General features: G+C 27.9%; 1 protein-coding gene across 3 annotated transcripts in view; it reads right to left on the bottom strand.

The window, feature by feature from the left end:
* The window catches only part of LOC105207846 (ATP-citrate synthase), a 149,791-nt gene extending 146,592 nt beyond the window's left edge, over nucleotides 1-3,199 (bottom strand). The window contains exon 1 of one of the 3 annotated variants that reach the window (XM_039451190.1): nucleotides 2,866-3,199. The gene's annotated coding sequence lies outside the window, so the exon portion shown is untranslated. The remainder of the gene's footprint in view (nucleotides 1-2,865) is intronic. The other 2 variants (XM_039451189.1, XM_039451191.1) reach the window with 2 other exon arrangements.
* Nucleotides 3,200-6,000: the final 2,801 nt, after the last annotated feature.

A 6,000-nucleotide genomic window follows, 5' to 3' on the forward strand; every position in this document is an offset into this window, starting at 1 on the left:
TAGCAATTTTTTTCAAATTTTTTTGATAAGTTAAAAATTAAAAACTGATGGCTCAAAGTAGGAAACATTTCTAATTTAAAATATAAAACAATTTCAAATTTTTACATGGATGCATTATAAATCTTTAGAAAGTGGCTTAAGTCATATTGAATCTATACACACATATACATATGTATATGTGTATATATATACATACATACATATATATGTGTGTGTGTGTGTGTGTGTGTGTGTGTGTATACATACACACACACACACACACACACACACACACACACACACACATATATATATATATATATATATATAAGGTGTCCCATTTTAAATAATCCAAAAACTAAACCTAGTAGATAAAAATGTTTCAGACAAAAGTTGTATTGTTTAAAGAGGGTCATAAGATGGTGTCATTCATTTGACCTTGAATAGTTGCTTGAAGGTCACGTGAAAGACACCTTCAATTTTTTAAATAGGACTGCCTACTTTTTATTACATATTCTTGTAGCTTATCTCAAGACCTTTCCAAAACACTACAAGAAAGTTTATTTTCGTACTTGAGTACTTTCCGAGTTGTGAGGCTTGAAAGCTACGGTGTACTGTAACTTTCAAGCGTGAGAACTCGAAAAGTACTTTAAAAAAATTAACTTTCTTGTAATGTTTTGGAAAAGCCTCAAAATAAACTACAAAAAAATGCAATAAAAAATATAGAATGTTAGAGAAGTACCGATACCCTTTAAATAGGGAACTACCAATACTCTAATATTGTATATTTTATTGCATATTCTTGTAGCTTATTTCAAGACTTTTCCAAAACATTATAAGAAATTTAATTTTTTTTAAGTACTTTCCGAGTTGTGACGCTTGAAAGTTACAGTACACCGTAGCTTTCAAGCTCACAACTCGGAAAGTACTCAACGAAAATAAACTTTCTTAGTATTTTGGAAAGGTCTCCAAATAAGCTACAAGAATATGTAATAAAAAGTAGGCAGTCCCATTAAAAAAATTAAAGGTGTCCTTCAAGCAACTATTCAAGATCAAATTAATGACACCATTTTATGACCCCCTTGAAACCATACAACTTTTGTCTGAAACATTTTTGTTTACTGCGTTTAATTTTCGAGATATTTGGCTGGATCATTTAAAATGGGACACCCTGTGTGTGTGTGTATATATATATGTGTATATATACATATATATATATATATATGTATATATATGTATATGTATGTATATTTATATATATGTATATTTATATATAGTCTAATTAAATTTTTCTTCTTTTTCACAAAGAGTGTTAGAAAAATATATAGTAAAGTTATCTAACGTTACATTTATAAGTTTAAAAGTTTTTATTAATATATTAAGTGATTAAACATACATCTTTGTAACTCTAATATATAAAAGATATAATAATAAAAATGTTTTTCAAATCTTTAATTAGATAATAAAGTTACTAAAAGTAGTAAATAAAGACACTAAAAGTTTCATAAAGATTGATTCAATATGCTCTTTACAATAAATTTTTGAATACTAGTAAATTTTTATTTACATGACTTTCCCTCCTTAAAATTTAGGATCTGTTGTGTGTTTGAGTTTATGTGTGTGTAAAGTAATAAAAATGTGGAAAAAACATTAAATCAATGTGTTCGTACTTATTATTGATCTAGGCTTTATTAATTCTATCTCACAGAATTGTTTTTCTTTGATGTGAACAAAACGTTATGACAAAAATATAAATTAAATACAGCATTGTCAAGTATAAATATAGAGTTGTAACAGTACAAACAAAGTTTGATAACTATCACTTGATAATTATAGAAAGTAGTAACTTTCTCACAAAATATTAAATCATGAAAAACAATCAAGAAAATCTACTTTTGATCTCACTATCAATAACGAAACAACTGAGCAAACTGAGTAACTGTTAGAAACAAGTTACATTGACCTGCACTACGTACCAAGGTTATTTGTTGTATTTATTATGTAACTGCTTAGAAATATAAAATAGGCCATATTGGTCATAGCGTTTACTTACTTTAATATTAATAATTTTTCATTAAAATTTCACATTTTCATTCAAATCAAACTAAAATGTCATTAATATTAATTAAACCTAGAATAAAATGATCAAATTCATTGAAATTTTAACAAAATTTTATTATAATTTGTTCTACCAGAATAACAAATGAGCAATATCTACTTAATTTAACTGGAGCAATAAATACTACAATGTGTTAGACAATATCGTAAGCTGAGAGGATGTCCTTTTTTGCAGTAACATTCTTTTTAATATTGCAAATGTAATATCATATGCTCTAAACTTATATACTGAGAAAAAAAATTGACTAAATTTTTCAACATAATTATGTTCTTTCAATTCAAATATTATATAAATATAAATATATAAAATACTTAATATAAATATATAAAATACTTGAACTTCAATGAAATTTAACTTGAGTTGAAAAATTTAAGTACATAAAATAAAATAAAAACTTCAACACATAAAATACCGGAACTTTAATTCAAATATTTATATATTAAATTTAAATATACAAACATATTTAACATAAATACTTGAACTAAAGAAATTTAATCAAACTAAAAAATTTAATCAAGTTAACAACTTTTCTTTTCTGTGTATAAAAAACATTTTCACTGTATGATCAGTTATTGTAACTTTAAATCTATTGTAATTTTGAATAGAACAAAATCGTATCATACGATCTCCGAGAGCGTACGATGAAAGGTTCGTCGAAATTAATTCCGACGGAACGTGAAAGAGGTTAGAAATCTAACACAATTGTACAATCAGTTTAAACTGTCATCATCAAATAATTTAATCATTTCTATGATGACTTTACTTACCGGCTACAAACAACGCAGCTAACTTCGTGAACAGCAAATGTCTGATAGATCTTAAACAATTCCAAGAGCAACACGATGTATGTACATTATCCGCTTACACTGCCGTAAAGATCACTTGAGATTGCGCCTCTCAATGTGGCTTGAGTGAGAATATTGCCACAATACCGGAACGAAATACACCTACGACGCCTCGACTTTATGCAATTAATAAAAATGAGTTATGGCAACACTACAGCTTTTTAATTTCGAGAAGTAGAAGTTGTGAGGCAATGAAAGATACAGTGATAAATAATCAATTTTAACTTTATTCGAATCACATATGTTTTAAAAATGTCAAATTTTATGTTCTCAAGTTGGCTACGGCCGTCATGTGCCGCAACTGTGACGATAGTGACGTTACGAAAAACGTCACATCGTACGATGATCATACGTGGAGTCAGAGAGAGAGAGAGAGAGAGAGGAGAGAGAGAGAGAGAGAGAGAGAGAGAGAGAGAGAGAGAGAGAGAGTGAGAGAGGAGAGAGAGAGAGAGAGAGAGAAGTTTAGTCAAAACCATTCAGTTATTTCCTAAAATTAAATCAGATTAAAATATAAGAGGAGGGGGGGAAGGGTATGCCGAGTGTTTGTTACCTAAGTTATATTTTATTGTTTCCTATCTACACAATATTGGAAATTATAACTAATATGTTTCAACTATCTATTAGTTTAACTTTTCACTAATTATAATAAATTAATTTATTGTAGGCAAGGTGGAGTAAATTAATAATTTTTTTCTAATAAAAATTAACATAATGTTAATGGCTTATAACATTAAATTAGCTGCATTAAAAAACGAAAAACATTAACATTAAATTAAATTAAAACTTAATTTTTAGAAGTATTTTTTATATAAAATTAATTAATGTCATAATGTTTTAAAATTATATTAATATCAAAATAATTATAACATAAAACACATATCAAATAAATTTAACATTTTATTTGCAAATTGAGTTATATTATAAACATACAGTATTTCTTATATATTAAAATATAATAATTAATAAAAAATTTTTCTTTTATATAAGCAGATTTTTAATTGAGGAAAAAAGTTAATATAAGTTAAATATTTCTTTTTAAATAACTAGTTGAAGTTAAAATTAACTCATTTGAAATTAAAATAAGTAAAAAGTTATCAACCATACAACTTTAATTTTTTAAACGTTTTAATTGTAAGCCTTGACCTTAATTGTAAGCCTTTTTGTTATAATTTAGGCGACCGGTTATACATTCCAGTAAACGAAAATAGATTGAAGTGGATTATGGATTTAGATTTTCAGAAGATTACTTCAACGTACACATTCGTGAACGTTGAAATGAATTCATTTCAATACTCAGTAAAAATGCCTTTGTATCATAGAGTGTCCCAAAATTCGAGGATTTGGAGTACAAGACACCCCAAGCAGAACAACAAGTCAAAACGACATCAATGTGATTCACAATTGTGTCAAAATGACATCAAAATGAATCATAATTGATTGAAAAGTGACTTTTAATGATCATTTTGCAGTCACTTTGACATCATTTTGACATCGTCATGACTCCCTGTTCTGCTTGGGACGTAATACTTTCCCAGATAGCACAAAATATTTATAAAATATTTATTAAATATTTATAATATTTATTTTAATCTTTTATAAACATTTATCAAAACATTTAATAAATGTTTTTATGGCAGTAGATTGGACTGATCATAAATATTTATCATAAATGTTTCAAAAATATTTATGATTTATGATAATTATTTTGAAAATGTTTGAAATATCCGCATAATTACATTACACTAGAGTCCTATATAAAGAGAGAAGCGACATTGAACCCCCACCACAACCTTCAGTATCCAATTGAGGCCTCCACCGTCATTTTGGGACCGCTCGAACGTCATCAAACACCATTCGTATCATTCTGCAAACAGCTGTGGTCACAATATGGCTGCTCGTTTAGCCAATCAAGTATCAATCAGATTACCAATCAGAGCTTCGGACATCAATGTCGCTTCTCAATTTATGTAGGACTCTAGTCTCGAGGTTACAACAAGCAGTTCCTAAAAGTCTTACTGAAGTTATGAGCTGTAGCGGAATTCTGTAACTTCTTAGCGACAATTCGGTATCGTTACAGCGTCGTTGCGCAGATATTATACATGGTAGAAAAGCTGCGCGACGACACGTAACGATATCCCTAGTTGTCGTTAAGAGTTACAGAATACGGCCCCTGGGGGGTCGGCCGCGGTGGCGCCTAGATATAACGCCCGTGCCTGCATTCGACTCACGAGAAGATCTCTCGCGGCGTAGCCGCCTAGCGGTGGTGCCAGCACTCACTTGTTAAATTCATTTCAATCCGAAATTACAGGATTTCATAAATTATAATTAAATCGAATTTTAATGTATACATGTATTTGATTCACAGAATCATGTAAACAGATATGATTCTGTAAATCAAATATATATACCTTGCTGCTTGATGTATAATTACTTTCTTTATATTTTAAGTTTACGTTCCAAAACATTTTTTTTGAGAAAAATTTTACTTGATATAATATACGTTATTATTTATTTATATTTTGAGTAGGATTTTCCTCACAAATAAAATAGCCATTAAATAGCATATTAAATTAATCATTATAGTATTATACATATGTATTAAATATTACATAATTTAAATATTATATATAATGAAATATTAAATATTAACGAATAATATGTTTTATTAAAAAGCTATATACTGTATATTAAAGTTTCTCATATTATCAAAATTTGTAGTTTATGTTTATATTATATGGTTAAATATATCTTTTGTTAAATATTTTTTAACATGAAAAATTATCTTTACAATTTTATAATTTATAAAATTCTTGTGTTATAATAATAATGATAATGATGATAATTATAAAAATACTCAATTTCGTTGACATATATGTATATAGCAGACCTTTTCGGAACGTACCACCAATATCTGGGGGTCTATCATGAAACTTTTTCCCTAAGGCGGAAACGTGAAAAGTGAAAATTTTTACCATTGAAGTTAATGGAGAAATTTTTCACTTTTCACGTTTCCGCCTTAGGGAAAAAGTTTCATGATCGACCCACTGTTAGACATTT

Source organism: Solenopsis invicta, chromosome 6 (assembly GCF_016802725.1).
Source record: "Solenopsis invicta isolate M01_SB chromosome 6, UNIL_Sinv_3.0, whole genome shotgun sequence".
In the NCBI taxonomy this organism is placed as follows: Eukaryota; Metazoa; Arthropoda; class Insecta; order Hymenoptera; family Formicidae; genus Solenopsis; species Solenopsis invicta.